At 41.1% G+C, this 18,458-nt stretch overlaps 1 protein-coding gene across 10 annotated transcripts in view; it reads left to right on the top strand.

The window, feature by feature from the left end:
• Positions 1 to 7,705: 7,705 nt before the first annotated feature.
• The window catches only part of ZNF148 (zinc finger protein 148), a 53,454-nt gene continuing 42,701 nt past the window's right edge, over positions 7,706 to 18,458 (top strand). For 8 of the 10 annotated variants that reach the window (XR_012629521.1, XM_074873642.1, XM_074873641.1 and 5 more), the window contains exon 1: positions 7,706 to 7,910. The gene's annotated coding sequence lies outside the window, so the exon portion shown is untranslated. Of the gene's footprint in view, positions 7,911 to 8,368; positions 8,497 to 17,135; positions 17,195 to 18,458 lie in introns of those variants that run through there. The other 2 variants (XM_074873639.1, XM_074873638.1) reach the window with 2 other exon arrangements.

The raw sequence follows: 18,458 nt of genomic DNA, 5'->3' as shown, positions 1-18,458 counted from the left end.
ACATCAGTTCATGTCCAGCTTGTGAAAAACCGTACTGCCCTACTAAACCATCTTCTGAAATTTTGCTGTCCGTGTAGCTCAGCCGTAGATTCAGTGCAGGTCCTTTCCTCTGTCCTTACTGAGCTGAGCTCCATCTTCTCCAGCTTACTCCTAGACTATCAAGAGGAGGTTGAACCTGAACCTGGATCCCAGCCATTCTTGCCGCCATCTCCAGCTTGGTGCGATCTGAAAATTTAGCAGTCTTTATCCTCTGGTTGAACCACTGAATAGTCTGGTACAAGTCTGGCCCAATTCCATTCAATATATCCTTGTATTTTTAAAGAAAAATCAGTCATAACTACTTTCAAGAAGGGTTTAATAGTTAGTTTACATTGGCCTTAGAGAAATTTCATCTAGACCACTTCTCATCTTATGAGAAAGGCACATGAGAAATTTACTTATCAACAGCTTTACCTTTCTGCCTTTCCCTGCCAAGAACCCCCCAACCTGAAGCTGTATCTTTGCAATTTTTCATTTATAAGGTATCTTAGCAGTTTGCCTTTTTTCCTAAATGCATAACTTCATATGGATACAATGAACTTCCTTGGCCATTATGTTGTCCATTCATCTAGCTTTTTTGAAGAGCTCTGAAGTTTCCTTTAGTCCCCCTTTAGTTAACCTGGGGCCTGGTTGACTTAATAAAATCATACTTATGTTTTCTATTTACATCTATCATGCCCTAGTTTAGCATTCATCTTTTCCCAATCTGTACTGTAACAAACAACATGAAATGGATTTAGGATGGAAGGCTGAGGCCTTTGCTGTTAACCTGATGCTCTGATGAAAATTGACCACCTAACCCTCCTGTCTGCTTTCTGTCTCCTGGACAAATTCTGACATCGTAAATTGTCAAATATATTTTAGAAGACAAAGTAAACCTATGCTTTTCCTTATTCCCTACCTTACTGATACAATCAATAATTCTAAGAGATTAGTGAGATCTGATTTTCATTTACAAAACCTTACTTGCCATAACATGATCTTTCAAATGCTTTGAAAGACCATTCTGACTGCTTTGCGGATAAAGATGTGTGGCTGCACAGTTTTGCTGGCAGCCCAATTGTTTCAGCTTCTGACAGTCATGGATATGCCCTATGTGATTTGGAGAATGGTTAATAGCCTGTCTTGTTTGAACACTTCTTTATTATCTTGATGCAATTTTTGAGAGTACTACCAGAAAAGACTAGTAAAGGGGGGGTAACTCTATGATGTTCCTTTTTTGCTAAATCCTTCCTTTTTTGCTATGTTGAGTAATTAATTTATAGACTTCCAATTCCAGCCTTTTAAGGCTTTTTAACTTCTTCACTTCAAGAATCTCCCCCTGTTTTGTCTTCAAGGTCCATTTGTGCCCTTCTCATTTTCTCTTTCTTCACTGCCAACTGAAATTTGAGATTTTCCTTTTTACTAGCTTTCATAGATTCAGATTTCTATGTTGGTTTTCCTATTGGCTCAAATAATGTATGGAAATGTCCCATTTAGCATAATGGCTTGATCCTTCTCACCCTGGGAATGTACATCCTCTTGGGCTTCATTGTTTTCAGCAGTATCTGTGTCATCTCTGAAAGGCTTAAATTTTTATTTTTTAGTTTTCCTGTTTTAACTTTGAACTTTTGCCTAGTAAGTATCAATCTCTCATCATTATCACTGCACCACAGTCTAGTATCCTACTTGCTCTTCAAATCTTTGAGTCTCACTTTTATTTGGGTAAATGTTAAGACTTGTGAAGAGGGTGAATCTGAATTTAAAATACATAGTTGCTTTGCACAAACTCCCTGTGCATGTTAGGTAGTATGATCCAGTCTACAACACTTTAATGTAAACTAAGAATATTGGCACAAAGTAGGTTTGAGGTAGCTGGTACTCTGCACTGAGTAACCTCCCCATATGGATAAGACTTTAGCTAATGGTTCAACTAATGCTGTCCTTCAAATTAGATCCACTATAATACTTCAGACTAAAGAACTCAGCTGCAGTGGGACACTTGGGAAAGATTAAGATGAATTAAGTAAAGGTGTGACATTAAATTGCATTAGTCAAAGCCCACCAAATTCCTGTGTGGATGCTCTCTCTTTTACAGATAAAATATCCCTAGCTTCCTTTACATTTAATTCTGAAAGGTTTAATCCTAAAATGTTCATGCTGGGGTTTAAGGCTCTCTTACTTTCCCATCTGCAGTTAATTCAACTTAAATGTCTTAGGTAGACAGCTAATCTAAGTTAGGAGTAGATGGTTTTCTGCACTGCTTATAACTTGTGTTTTAAGGCAGAGAAATTGGTTCTCTAAATTCTGCCTCATTGTGTCATTTGGCAATTTATGTTAGGTAGAGTACTACATTATCATCATTTTTGTTGCTTTTTCTGCCTATTAGGCATCTCAGCATGGGACATTAAACATACTCTTTTATTTTAATCTGGAGATTTATAATGCTAATTTTATAGGAATGTCATGTGGGCCCAAGTCAAACATATTACAGATATCTGAATGTCTTGTGTCTACACAAAACCATCTTGATTGATGCTGACTTGCTATCTTTCTCTTTTTCAGACAGATATATCTCTCATCAAACCATTACTTTTCATTTTCTCTGGGATTTTTGTCATGTCTTCAACTCAAGTTTTAAAGCACTTCAAGCTGCTGTATTATTGTAAAATAAAGGAATGAGTCAAGTCAGGTGTGTTTGTGGCATTAGAAACTAATCTGATATGAAGACTTCTTCAGGGCTCAGGTGGAAGCAGAACAGTGTTCTCTAAATAGATTTGGGAACAGAAAAGATTTTGGGAATAAGGAAAAGAGCCAGGTAACTTGCATGTACGCTCTCCTTCTGACCAATGTTTTCCGTAATTAGTTATTTTTGTTTACAAGCATCAGATGCACAGGTATTTTGAGACCTACTATATCATCACATTTCTCTGCATTAGTTAATGTCATGACAAGCATACTATACAACTATGTGACTGATAGCATTATGATTGATTCCTGATCTGCTAGCACTATAGGGCAATGCAGACTCAATGGAGTCAGGCTTACGTGGGATCATGAATTGAAAGCCTGCTATAAAAAAAATAATTAAAACACCAATTCAATCAGGGATGCTGAAATGAAGAGGAGCAATTTACAGACAACATGAGTGGATGCTCAGACAATGGACTCATTTAATTTCCTGCATTGAGTATTTGCACTAGTTAAAGCCCTGGCAAAATACTTGAATTGAAAAAATGGAAGATTTTCTAGCTTTCAATAGCAATCGTTCCCTGACTGCATCCACTGTTGAAATGTCAGGCATTTATCTAGGCATTTCTGAAGCATCATTCATTGTATCGCTGGCACACACTAGCATTAACCAGGGCCACAGCAATCTTACTGGTTCAAGGAAGGAGGGGAGGGAGGGAGAGAAATTGAAGAAGGCATTTAGCTTTCTTTCTGATTCAGTATCTGATAACTCCATTTAATTCAATGGGATATTTGCATTTTTGAAGTTAGACATGTGCTTGGCTCCATTGCTGAACAGGGAATGAGACATAAGTCTGCGATGAGGACTAAGTAGCATTTATCTTCACTTCTGTGGCAACAAGCCATTTACAATAAACCAGTTTATATTTACTTCTTGCTCTCTTAATGATGATTACTGTTCCTTTATGCAGTTATGATTTGGTACTTATTTTTGTCAAAGGGTTTCCCGGCAAAATTGCAGGTCACGCCCAGTGTGTAGACTGATGAGACACACAGACACTAAAGCTTAAACTAACTTTCACATTAAAAGAATAACTCAGGTGGGTGGGGGAGAACACATCTGTTATCTCTGAAAGTCAACTTACTTTCATCCTCCACAAAGTTGTTAACTTCAATTGTTTGATGATTCCACAAGCACAGAAAAGACTGTTTTAGCACTGTTCGGGAAGATGAACTGTGTATTTCCACACATTAACATCCCATGATTTCTCTTGGATTTACTTTGGTTTTGAACTTTCTGTTTACAAATACCTTTTTTTTGAAAACAAAGATTTTTCAGACAGTATTCTCCATATATAATCTACTGACATGAACTATTCCCTGATAATCTTAAGTCTGTTTGAGACTTAGCATGGTTATAAAATGCTTAGTAAAAATATTGATTGTTGACATGGAGATTGCTTTTTTACATTTCCTTTGGCCTGATCCTGTAACCACATACACACATAAATAGTTCAACTTTTTTTTTTTTTTTTTTTTACTCAAGAAAAGCCAATTGTGTGTGTTTGAAGGAATGAGACTATGAACTGTGAGTTGTGACATCTGCATGGGGGAGAAGACAGATACGTTGTATCCTTGTTTTATATGAGGATAACTGAAAAGCAGCAAGGAAACTTCATCCTGGGCAGAGTCAGTAGGACAAGCCACATCACTAGACTTTGTATATCACTCCAAAGGCATAGATAAAAGGTCATGTGGATATATGGAATGGGGGGGGGGGGGAAGCTACACTTGATGTTAGTTGATTTACTTGTCTGTGGGCTAAATGATTGAGCAGTAGGCCCATGCTAACAGTATTTTCAAACAAACAAAAAAATACTTTCTGAAAAACAGGAAGGGGATTTAAAAAGAGTTACAAGGATAAAGCAAGACCTGGAAAATAGTTAAAAATTCTGATACACGGTCTTAAAACCCAATAGCTAAACTGAATGTTTAGAAGCTCAGGGTTGATGAATTCAGACTAATATGAAGGCATCTTGAAAACCTTCCTAACTGGTGGACTTTTCTCTCAAATTCTGAGACTGGATCTTTCCAGATCAGCTGCTGCTTCACTAGAATTTACTGGCTTGATGCATAAATTTCTGAATGAAATCCTTCAGTTCGTCATGCAGGAGGTCAAATGAGATGGTTCAGCTTACTCTACACAGTTACTTCTGAAGCCACTTCCTGTTTAAGACCTTTAAAAGCACACATATACTCTCCAATGATTCCCACTCGTTTTAATATATAGCCTACTTGTGCTTCCTATTTTTCTTGGTTTCTAGATTTATAAAGGAAAAAAAAAAGGGGGGGGGGAAGTGCCTTTTGCTTTCCATTATTCAGCTCTCCTTAAAAAAAGGAAACTGAAACGTACTGCGCTCCATGCTGCACACACATTAGAGGGTTTCTCATGGGTGGGCAACTTCTGGAATTCAGGGGGGAGAGGGAAGACTATGTTAAAGACTGTTAAAATTTCTCCCTAGGGAAAAGCAAAGTTTGTCTGCTATTTACAGAGCAGCGTAAGAAAAAAAATATAGGTCAAAATGCAAGTGCCCCTTTAAACTTCTCAAGCTGCTGGCTTATATATTCCTTTTTTATTTAGCTATGTCAAAACACTAATACTAATAAATAACCACCACAGTATTAAATGTGTGTCAGAACACAAATATGAGCAACATCAGTGCCACAGCTGTGTGACTTGGCGAGGAACTAACCATCATTTGAAAATACGGGTGGCAAAGAGGCAGATGTCCGAGGTCTGATCTGTCCCTTGGCTACCCCTGCCTCGGGGGGGGGGGGGGTGCTTCCAGATGAACAAAGCACTGTGAGATTCTCACTGAACTTGACAATTTGTAGGTGCTCAGTTCCTCGTAAAACAACAACAGAAAACTCCACCCTAACCCAAACTGACATTTGAGAACTGGAGCATGTCTTGATTAAGGTTATAGAAGAATGGTAGGAAAGTAATGAACAGAACCTAAATATGCTGAGTCTTACTTCTTTGCATTAAATACAAGACAGTCTTTCGTCTTCATATTACCCGGTTAATTGCCAAACAAAATTTTTTGAAAAGCAGATTCCAATTGATGTGTCCTTGGAGAAAGACTTGTGCTCACCCCGCAGAAAGCTTTAATTCCTCAGTGTATTTTCAAATAAGGTTTTAGTGCTGAGATTCCTGACTCAGACTTAATGAAATTCAGAAGAATTTTTTTGACAGGTAAGAAATGAATAAAGTCACCAAATTAATTGTCTTTGAAGGGAAAAAAAAAAATCAAAGCTGCATAAATGTACATCTTCCCTCAGTTTCTAAAGCTCTATTTTCGGAAATTAAAAAGTTTCCCATTTTATTCAGCAAGCAGGTTAATGACACTCCTTGTATTTATGTAAAATTGTAGATCACTGCATGAAATGTAGCCACATTTTATTAACTCCTTCCTCTGTTCATACAGATTAAGTACTCCACGCAATTATTTTGAAATATACGAATTGCATAAAGTCAGGGCAGACCTTCAAACTGGGTCTTAATGTCAGTAATGTTTTCTTCTTAACGCAATTTATTACTCTAACTGGATGGCACAATCTATGACCTGCATAAGGATGCAGAACCCTATGAATGCATCTCATTACAGGAACTAGAAACCCTACATGAGGCTGACTCACCAGGCAGATGCATCCTACTTCTAACAGGACCTGAACGAAGAGCATAAGCCTTGTCGTGGAGACAGGGTGATCCTGTAGGACAACCTGGGAATAACTACACTTGTAGCAAAAAGCTTTGGGCTGCTGCTGATTGAATGACTCATAAAGCTAAGCCCGATGAAGCTGGTAAATTTTACCCAATAGAGCTGATGCAGATTTTGGCTTCAATCCAGCAGAGCACTTAAGCACATGCTTAATTATAAGCAAGTGACATAAAGCAATTCAGTTAAGCACGTGTTTAAGTGCGTTGCTGGGCTAAAGACTTTATTTAGAGAAACCTGGAAAAGTTGGTAACCCCTAAAAGAGGTGAAGTTGAGGGATGCGAGACCAAGACGCAAAGTTGTGAAGGCACAGACAGTTTGGGTGGAGAGCTATTCCAAGGAAGGCGCCGGCTTTAAGAAGATCTGGCCTCTAGCAATTCTCCAAATTGTTTACTGCGTGGGGTCATGGAGGACACCACGATCATGGAGATTACAGCGCAGAAAACTCATCTCGGGACTTCTTGATGGATCTGGAGGCCCTGGGAGCCCCACAGCCACCACCTCCGTAAGCACACCGGTGGTCCGGGGCCTCCCGCAGCCTCCTGCACCTGGCCGCACCCCTCTGCCTCAGAAGGCCCCGGCGTCGCCCGAGAGAAGTGGGGTGCGTCGGGAGAGGGGACCCGTGCTCAGGGGGTGATCCGGCTTTACTTCAGCCTCCTCCCCAGCACCCACCGTGGCCGTGCCGGCCCCTTAGCCTCCGAGGGCCCCTACTGGAAATGAAGCCGCTGGAACGGCACCGGGGGGTATGGGGGGGCACCCCCAGCCCCTCCGGCAGCGCCCTCTCCTCGCCCGAGGCCTGGCCTGGCCACCCCGCACGGCCGAAGGGCCTTTCCCGTCCCCCCTCCCCTCCCCTCCCCTCCCCTCCCCTCCCCTCAGGGCCGGCACGGGGCAGCGCTCGGCCGGGCCCGCCCGGCGGGGCTTCCCACGGCCGCGCCAGCCTCCTGACCCGCGCATAACCCTGGCCGCCGGCACCGCCCGGCCCGGCCCCGGCCCCGGCCCCAGCGGGAGGCCCGGCCCGGCCCGGCGCGGCGCGGCCCAGCTCCCCTCTCCATCTCCATCTTCATCTCCATCTCCCTCCTCCTCCTCCTCGCTCCGCCGCGCCGCCGGCCCGCCGCGCCCGGGCGCCCGCCGGTCCTCCGAGCGCGTTTCCCATGCTGCACCGCGGCGCGGCGGCGCTCTGGCCGGGCTGTCGCTGTCACCGCCAGGAGGAGGCTGAGGGAAGGCGCCGCTCGCCCCGCCGGAGCAGGAAGAAGCCGCCGCCGCCAACTTCCCCTCGGCCTCCCCTCCCCTGCCGCCGCCGCCGCCTCCCCTCCCCCGCGCCCCGCCGCCGCCCCGCCATGCCCGGGGCCGCGGCACGGGCACTCTGAGCCGCCGCCGCCGCGCCCTGGCCCGGCCCGCCTTCTCTTCGCAGCTCTGCGGCCGGTAAGTGCCGGCGGGCGGGAGCGGGAGCTGGCCGGGTCCGGCCGGGCCCGCCCGCCCGCCGCCGCGGCGGGAGGTGCGCGGCGGGAGGGAGGGAGGGAGGAGGAGGAGGAGAGGGAAGGAAAGGAAGGGGGGGGCTGCGGCTCGGCTCAGCGCGGCCCGGCCCGGCGCGTCCCGCCCGCATGGGCCGCGCTTGGCCCCTCCGGCGGAGCGGGGGATGAGGAGGGAGGCGGCGGGCGCCCTCCTCATCCCCCGCTCCCCGCCGCGCGTGGAGGGGGGGGCGCGCCGGGAGCTCCCTTCCGCTCCCCCCGGCCAGCGGCGGGGCTTCCCCGGCGGAGCCGGCCCCCCGCGCGGCGGGCCGGGAGCCGCGGGGCCGCTGCGGGGCCAAGCAGGCCTCGCCGGGGAGGTGGGGATGGGGCCGGCGCTGCCAGCGGGGCCGTCTGACAGACGGACAAAGAGCCAGGGGAGCTACGGACGGACGGACGGACGGGCGGACAGGCGGGCAGGCAGCGCGTCCCCCCGGCCCCGTCCTCCCGGGCGGCCGTATCCTCTCGCTGCCCGCGTCCCCATTGTTCCTGGTGTAAGATAGGTGAAGTGTGCCGACCTGTGAAAATATATTTAATTTAATTTTATATTTTGAATAACCTTCCCCGAGTCGCAGCTGCTCGGAGAAAGCTTTTGCAAGGGACCTCTCTCCAGCGTCGGGAGCTGCTAACAAGTGCCAGGCTGGAAGTGGTCCGGAGGGCAGGGGGGACCGGGAGGAGTCGAGCAGAAATTAGTTGGGCTTTGAACACTTTCACTCTTCATCATCTTCCCTCCTCCAATTCCTGCCAAGCCTCAGCTGGGATGAGTGCAGCAATTGTCTGTATTAAGCTGGCTCATAAAAAGGGAAGACATTTATGTTGCAAACGTAAATCGTCTCTCTGATCACTTTGTGTTTGTAAAGTGTTCAGAGCAGCTGTGAGGGCTTTTGCACAATGATAAAAAAAGTAGATATGTGGAATCCAGTGATCGCAGCTTTAAGTCTTGCTTTGAAAGTCTACCTAGAGCATGACCTATCTCTGCATACATGTGACATTCTGGTCCAAGAAGTTTCAGATGGGAGAGACGTCTCGTTTCTGATGAGCAGTATCTTTGCCATTGGTACAAGATAAATGACAGAGGACTATGGTTTTTCTTTTGAATAGGATCTCGGTTGCTTTGTTTATTTGCTGTACTTATTCACAGATTTCAGTAGTACTTTACAAGCTTGCTAGAAATATGTACGTGGGCCTGTCACGCTTAAACATTTTGGAGTACCCCTATCAGATTTTGTCCTTACAAGTGGTACAACTTCTGCAGTCATTTTCCATGAGTTTGGTGAAGCATGCCTTGTGAAGGAAAGAGGTGGAAAAATAGTGCTAACCTGTATCAATTTTTGCAGGTGTTCTTATGCTGTACTCAAAATCAGACTAGATAAACCAATGGTCCAATCTAGACTTCAAATCTATTCTGCTATGTAAAAAGTTTGCATACCTGTGGGCAGTGTTAGTTTTTCAGTGTTCCATGTCGAGTGTCTGGGATTCATGCATGTGTTGGGTGACAGCTGTCATCTGCAGAAGCTTTGGCTGTGCTGGGAAGCCCTAGAGCTCATGAGGTCTGCTTTCCTGTGGATCTCATGGGATCTGCAGACCCCTTGTACAGGGTACAGGCAGATTCATGGGAGAGGCAAGCAAACCCCACTCTTGTTGCAGTAATTAAGGAAAATTCTACAAAATTTTTCAATTGCACGGTTTTCTGAAAACTGTTGTCATGGCCTTTCTTAATGAATATTCAGCTGAATATACGTGTATTTTCTTTGTAGTTGTTTCTGGATGTCTGCATGCCCCTCTTCCCCAAATATACATGCAGTTAGTGAGCTCATATAACTGAATAAAGCTAAAAAAGATGAGGCTGACCTCTTGCATTTAGGCTGTCATGTGCACATGTACTTTTTCTGTCTCCACTCCTCAGGCTAAGGCCTGGGAGAACAGATGTATATGTAGTTTATGTTTCTGTTACTGTCCTTGTCCATATGTGTTTAATTTCTACTGCATTGCAAACATGTTCTATTTGTGGAAAATCCCTAATATAATGGATTATGAAATCAGATCATAAGTAGGTAAGTAGCTACTTGAAGAACCACAATGGTTAAAAAAAATGGGAAGAAAAATTACTCAGAATATGAAAAGTTATATTGCAGGCTAAATTGTTCACCTGAAGGAACACATACTTCTGTAATATTATTATGTAGCTTCTCAAAAGATGGTTTTCCCTCTCAGTTCAGTGTATGCAAGTTTATGTGTATGAGGATTTAAAGCTCCGTGGAGCATGTGTGTGTTCTAGAGAGAGTTGGTGTTGTAAAACCACTGAGGCTGGAAGTTCTTACTTCCAGCTGAGAACTTCTGTGTACCAGTAATGTTAGAGCTGAACTATGAGGATACTAATACATTAGTGAAGTATGTTGATGGTACATCTAAAAGAGTTTAGCTAACTTCTAGATGGGTTCTTTGCACCACAGGTTCAGTAGTGTAAATTTGCAAATAATAAAGATCAGGGTATTGGTTGTTAGCGTATGGATTTAGGTAAAACATTTTAAAATTTACTAGTGGGGAGGAAGGGTTTGTTGTATTCTAGTATTTTGGGGGAAAAAACAGAATGGGATTGTCTTCTGTATCTGCTGGTAGAGATTTGTGATGGTTTTTGTGACTAGGATCTCTGTAGAGTCTTCATCTGGTGAGGACCACTATGTGGGCTGTTTTCCCATTTTTTTAAATATTAGAAATGGAGACCTGTCTGTATGGAGCAGCTTGATGGAGTGAGCCTTAATCTATCAACATCACTTTAACTGTTTAGCATAATTCGGGATTAAGTTTGATTTAATTTTGGCTCCAATATAAAATACATTTTTCTGTGTGAAGTAATGAAAGTTAAGTAAGAAATAGTAATGTTGGTATAAGGCCTTGGATAAATAAACATAGAGCTGTTATTCTAAACATGAAACTGAAGTGTCCAACCTTCTTGTCCAAACTTAACAATGACATGTATATTAAATGAATGGGACAAGAAATGAAAAGTAAATGCCATTGGAAATATTTCTTTACTTTGAAGACTCTTAAGTGGATCTAACAGAGAAATAGATTTATTTAAAATAAGTACTTCTTGTGCCTTTGCCTGGCATTTTAATGATAGCTGCCTTTCAAACCAGCATCATTTATGATGAAATAGATTCAAGCCTTCAGCTTGCAGTCTGATCTGCATAACTGAGTGTTTAAAGACAAATGAAGTCCCACAGAGTCTTCATGGATGTAAGTAGACATGGGTGTCTGCTTCTATCAGGTTGCAGGGCTTATGTGAAGAATCAGTACTATGATTAACTTGTACTTTAATTTGTTTTTTTGACAGAAATACTTTCAGGGAAATAGTATTTCTTGGAGTGCTGAGATTCATCAAGTATTTTTTTAAAATTTTTTTACTTCTGTGTATTGGAATCTATGCAGAAACCCTTGAACTAGTATTGAGTTTATACGTTTAACTTACTGTTTTTTAACAGCTGAGACATAGCTATTGACAGGCCATGTCAGCAAAACACAGCCATGGGCTATAATATATAGCTATATGCCAACCGCACACTTCTGTCTAACAAAAGAAAATCCATTCAGGTTTTCATGAGATTTATTTTCATTTACACAAATGCTGTTAGTTACTTTATTCCAGTACTTTCCAGTGAAGTTAAAAACACAACTCCATCTGTTTAGCTCATTAGTACTCTATATACATTTTAAATATACATTTTCCTCATCATCTACATAGAACAGAATACTTTATACATCAGCAACAATGCCATAAACTACACAGCTGACACAGGTTTAACCTATTTAACTTACAAATTATCGTACAAATTAAAATACAGTAACATATGTGAGTATTCCAATACTGTACATGATTAAATTGTCTTTCCCTGACTCTATATAGAGATATTTTTCATATATCATTCAGCATGTTGGATAAAATATCTGGAAAAATCCATAATATGTTATCGCAGAACTTGATTATAAGTGTGTCCTGAGGGGACACAATTCAGTGTCTTTTAGAAAGACTGTGGAAAGCACAATGTGCAGAAGGGTTAGAATCTCCTGATAGCTTCTTCTATACTGTCAGAATTTTATTTTGGGAGATAATATAGAGACTGAAACTGCTTTTGCTCAGAAATAATTTTTAGTATACTCCTGCGATATTATCAGTGTGTTAATGTATTCAAGGCTATGATATCAAGAGGTAACAGTGTGAATACTGTAATACAGTTAATGTATTACTAATTTATATTGCTTCATGATTTCATTGCACTTTGGAAAACAGCAAGACATAGCTCTTTAACACGGTATGTATATTGGCCTGATCCTGCAATTGATATACTCTACTGGCACATTAGTATTACAGTATCTGCATCTTGTCACAGTTTGTGCAGAAAACTTTAAGACAGTGCTGTGTAATTCTTCCCTTATGACTAGGATGACATTTTTATAAGCGCAGAATTAAACAGTCTGATGATAAAATGAAATCTGTGTGGGAAGAAGTTCCAACCTGCAAACAGCAGTAGGGTATAATTTATGAACAGCCTATCAAATATAAACTGTCTAGATCTCTTGCACTGGGAAAAAAAACCCAAACCAAAAATCAAGGTGCCAGTAAAATGTCTGTAAAACAAAATAACTTTTTGATGTAACACATGATATTACTAATGCATAAAGCTGTTGTGATATCTGTGTAAGTGAGCTCAGATATGAGACTGATAAGCCTTCTGCTCTAGAACTGCTTCAAATGGCAGCTACATCTGTAAGAAGATGCCCATTCATAAAAATTTTGACAAGTATTTTAACATTTTTGTAATAATGTCCCATAAAGGCTGTATTAACTTTTACTATTATGTACCCCAAAATGGATATAAAAGACATCGTTAGAAAGGTTTACAATGCCAGTAACGTCATGACCAGGTCATGTTGCCTTAGTGCAAGAGGTGAAGTGAGAAATATTGATGCTGGGCAGATTTGGCGTAGTCATATGTTCACTAGCAGTGTTTAAGAAAGGGGAAACAAATGTCTTTTTACACTCTCTGAATTTTAACTGCTACGTGATTGCCCTGAAAAGTTGTCAGATTTCTTTTTTTCTGTTGTTGGGATTAGATTTGAAAATGGTGCTGTGCTCCTAAGAAGTATGTGTGCATATGTATGTGTATGTAAAACACTTCTAGCATGTATTTATGATGATATCTGGCCTAAAGCTCTAGTCATCAAGTATGAGAAACCTTCAGCATAAAGTGAAGTTTATTTTGCCAATCAATAAGCAGCATATTATGCAGGTCAGCTGCCTGGGATGTAGCTGTGATCTGTAGTTTACTGGGAAGGGGCAAAGCAAGTAAGCAACTTCTGAATTCGCCAGCTTTCTGCAGGCTTCCTTTGATAGTGAAAGCTATTTAGTCTTGCTTTCAACAAGTGAATCTGTAGTATTGCATTGCAAACATTCTTCAGTTTTGTAAAGGGAGGGGAGAGGGAGCAAAGTGAGTATTAAAGCCAAGAAATGAGTACATTTCACGGGATCCATGGATGATTTTTTAGTCTGTAAGCATTATAACAGTCAGTATTTCCAGATGCAGTGGATGATTTCAGAGTTTCTCAAATAAGAGTACGCTGAAGCAAATTATCATCTCTGTTGCTGACCTCCTGAAGTATGATTCTCCTCTGGTTTTGACCACATACACAGTGGTTCCTAACATAGGTCACTGTTACATGTGAGTCTCTGTCAGACAAAATATATGTGAGATGGATGACAATTGTCAGGCTTTTAAGTTGGGCCATTTATAGCACTGAGCATTTCTAGATACAGCAGTGACTGTATAAATAAATGTAAGAAATCTTGTAATTTTGTGTCCTTAAAAGTTTCTTTTAACAAAGAAGTTCTTCATGAAAGATTGAGAAACTCAACTGACTCCTTTTTTGCTAGAGTAACCTTACACTTCTTACCTTGAAGAAAATTTTTGTAGTGACCACAGTAGATCTACTGCAGAGGGAGGTGGTCAATCCTCAGGGTACCAAGATGTGATACAATTATTTTAGACCACAATCACTTGCAAATTTTCTAGATGTGTCTGTGTAATATTGGCTTTCAACTTATGTTTTGACCTTATAACCCTTCTTTTGGGTAAAATCTAGTGTGAAGGTGCCCTGTGTGAATATTGCTTGAACAATATCAAACAAAAATGAATCATTCATACGGGAGAAAGACTGCTGTCATCCCTCAAGGAGGAAAGCTTTATTAGGTTGCTGTTCTCAGGAGCTTCTTCTGTCACTGGTGAACCTGACAGTTATACTCGGTGATTAATTTTTCTCTGAGTCAGCAAAAAGATGTGAAACTTATGTGGTTGTCTTCTGGGGATCGGAAAGGCTTGTATAGTTAGGGGGTGCAAAGAAATAAGGGAAAGCTACTTGGCCTTGATGTTGCATTTTCCTAGTAGAGATTATGAAGTTTTCTTTTTAAGTGACTCATAGCAAAGAATTTTTATGTATTTAAAATATATTTTTTATGATCACCCACTATTTATACCTGACATGAAATTAAGGGATTGGGAGGGGGAATAAAATAGAGTTTATAGAAGAGGAGCATGCAGAGGATGATCATCCAGTTGTCACAGTACATTGCTTGAATAAGTAGAATAGGTGGCAGTTTGTAGACAAAACCAGTGGGCTTGTTGTCTTAATCTGACGCTTAAAAGTAGATCATGCAAACCAGGCGTATTGAGGCTTTCTGGTGCCTGTTAGGAACCTATACTCAGTGTTATATACACTGTATTGGATGAAATATAAGGAAGATTTAAGTGTGAGTTTACTGTCACTTTTTGAGGAACAGCAATGTAAAAGTACAAACTGACAGAAAACCTAATCTCTCAATTCTTTGCATGACTTTGTAGTTTACTGTCTAGTGAGTCTTTGTGTTGTCCCTGGCTTATGTTCCTTATAGGTCACAGGACAGGCATGGGGCTTTCCACAGTTGTGGTGGTGATGAGAGTATGGCTGCGTGTCCAGAAAGCATGGGATCTCTTGTAGTTATGTGTTACATGCCTAAAATTTGCTGTAACACTGGGCAACTCTTCATTCCTTATCTTTGGTTGGACTCAAGTTCAGCAAAGCAGTCTTGGCTTTAGCGCTTGCATCTTGGGTGCCTGAAATTGTTGCCCATTACCTATGGGACACAACTCTGTGTTGAGGGAACCTGGGTGAGGGCAGCTGTGTCAGCGGGTTGAGGGCTTGAGGACTTGAGAGTCTTTAACATGGTTGAAGGAGAAAATAGTATCTGGAAAGCAGTCCATAAACACAGGACATGCTGGGTTCTTCTCTTACCATAATCCTGTAAGAATATTTTATTACTTTACAGGTTGTTTTCCTGCTTGCTTTGTAATATGGGTTGTGTTAAATGTATTTCACTAAGACTTGGCTTCATGAAATTATTTGACTATGGGTTCTCAGAAATTTCAGACCTGTTGGGATGGTAGCTCTTAATTGTTGGTCTCTGAGTTAATGGCATCAAGAACCTTCAAGATTTTTGTTCCTAATAATTATAGCAGTTATTATAAACATGAATCATATCTTTTGATCAATCTGAATTTCTGTTTTAGTGTGTTCTAGTACTTAATTAGCGAGAGTTAGCTTCAGGGTACCAAAATCATTGAGGTAGAATCCAATTTCCACGATCTTTTTATTCAAGAGGGTACAATCCTGAGAAGTCTGAGTTTTATTTTTTGGATTATTTTCAATGTTAGTTAATGGGCCAGGATAACTATGTTATTACTGCTCTTATAAAATGGCTTCTAGACATCTCATGTTTTGGCTTGCCTTGATCTGAAAATGGATTTAAGTGCTTTAAAATTGTTTGAGAAATATAAAACTGTAATGAGGAGTAATCACCTTGGGGTATGTGATAGAAGTCAGCGGGATTCCTTGCTCATACTGTTCTTGGAGTATCAAGGTGGAGAGTTACCTGGAAGTTCTTGTTGGGGTTGTGGATAACCTTTTGAAGAGGATACACTGCAGAAGCACGCTGGATTTAGTAGTTACTTGATTTGACTTTTTTTTTCTTTCTTTTCTTTGGAGTGAAGATCAGCCAGATTAAAAGAGGCTGATTTACAATTCTGGAATTTTATGTAAGCAGGGTAGGAATAGTTTTTAGTTGATTTAATCTGACCACAAATGTTGGTTATCTGTAGGGAGGTGGTGGATTTGTTGCAACAATGTGGGAAAAAAAATCCTAACTGTACAGAAGTGTACTCTTAAAAACCTTCTTTGTTGTCTTGGCAAATTTACATGGTCTGTAATGTGCTTGTGTTCCAAGAGGGGGTTTTGAGAAAGTGACCTAGTTGCTCACTTCCATGAATTTAGAGTTTATTTCTATTCCTTCCCCCTCTGGCTGATTTCATACTGTCTTTAAATACTAACATGTGTCCGTTTATGTGCTGACTCTTTTGCTTGATGAAGATGCTTGATACTGTTCTGATGCTGTTGTAACAGAGTGCTGGTTAGGCCACAACAATCCTTGATTGCACTGATGAAAATTGCTCTGTGGTGCCCAGTTCATAACTGCTTGAATACTTTGAAGAACAGTGATAGATATTCTTTTTTTTTTGTTCACTGTTGATCAGTGGTTTCCCTAATGGAGCATCTCAAGATCAGCTGCTCCTTGTTTTTCATCATGTGTTAAAGGAAAGAAAGGGCTACCACCAGAACATACTGTCTGAGATGCTGCTTCTAATGATACCTAAATCATTGTCACTTCGCTGTTTTTATATTCTTATACAGCTGCCATCTCTGAAGGGTCCAAACACCTTATGGAAACGTCTTGTGCATTATGATTAGTAACTGTCACCTGTGATTCTTTTTACTTCCTCAGGGGATTATTATATGGGCTTATTTTTTTCATCAACTGTTATGTGTGTGTTGCATTGTGTTTACGTTAGCAAAAGTGAAGTAGATATTTATGTGCTTGAAATAGTTTATTTTCTGTGTTTCATGTTTAGTTTTGTAATTTTTAGTGGCTAGGTGTATTAGCCTTGTGGAGTCCCTAGGTCCCTGAAAGGCCTTTATTTTTTTGTAGGTAGGGTAGACCTATGGCATTTGAGGAGTGGAGCAGTCAACAGAGATCTATGTCTTTGAGCTTTAGGAAGGGCTCGCTCAGATCTTCTGGCCCAGACCATGTGTGGCTCTGAAAGATGGCCACTGAAGGTAACAGTGTGGTGTTTGAAAAACAATATAGAAAGCATAAGATTTGCTTGATCAGTCTGCAGCAAATCAAATCTGTTACTGAAGAGGTGTTCATTCTATCATGTTTCAGACTAATTGGATTTTTTGTGGTTACTGTTCCATGTGTAGATGAAGGGAATGTTTGAAACACAGCTGAAATGAAATAAATATCCATTAAAAATGAAGTTATGCAGGTGTATGACTCTGCCTCCTCAGCAGGTTTAAATGCAAAAATGTTCCTCGCCACTATCACCATGTGAAAAGTTACTCTTCAGAGAGCCAACGACATTTTGCAGAATTTGTTTCTAGATGTTACACAGAATGTAATCTTACCCTGAATAAGTTTACTGTAACAAAGTTAGGGAAAAAAGGTGTACTTAATGCATGGCGATGTCCTAAATTGAAATTGCAACTTAGGAGAATGGTTCCTGTATTCTAAAACTCTTGCATTGCTCTCACAACCTGAGAGCTCATGCTGAAGTAATGCTTTCAAATACTGGAGTAAGATCTAGAAACATTGCCTGCACTCTGTAAGATCTGTTTTGTATCATTATTCATGTCCTTCTCACCTATGGTTTAGATTAGTGTTGATATTTTCCTGCAAGTTTTCCTTAACGCTGTCGTGTATGTAAATGAGGGATGTATTCTAGTATCTGAGACTGCTTTCGCTGCTAACTTCAAGGTTTTCTGATCAAAACCTTGATTATACTTTCATTAGCTTATTGTCCAATGTTATTTAGTCTATGTGGATGTATTAATTAATTGGCTTGAATTTTTCTGTGATTACTATTTTTCTTTAATGTGTGTAGCTGGCTTTTTAGAAAACAATGAAGCTGAAGTAAAGATATCACAGGCAAGAAAAGCGTGCTTTTAAAAGAACAGTTTTAGGTATAAGTCAAGCACACAAACATTAAAAATGGAGCACTGAGCTTTACCTATGCCACCTTCATTTTACCATCCTCACTATTACTAATGTATGGTACCTTAATATTATATTGTAGTCTTTTGTGATACATGAACACAATATTTCCTCCCGCAGAAGCCCCTACCTTTTTGAATGTACAGGATACATGCTGCTCATTGAATAAGCAGCTGCTCTGTAATTTGCTTTCTTCTCGTTGCATAACGTCTGCTCTCTTACTGTGCTCTGCTTAATCCTGCTCTGAAGGCAGAATGAATATATTTCTTTGTGAAATTTCTGTAACGGTTGTCAGTAGGCTTGTGAGGCCCTCATAGATAGTTCCCA

Source organism: Strix uralensis, chromosome 6, assembly GCF_047716275.1.
Source record: "Strix uralensis isolate ZFMK-TIS-50842 chromosome 6, bStrUra1, whole genome shotgun sequence".
Taxonomy (NCBI): Eukaryota; Metazoa; Chordata; class Aves; order Strigiformes; family Strigidae; genus Strix; species Strix uralensis.
This window is presented reverse-complemented; position numbering and strand designations above follow the sequence as displayed.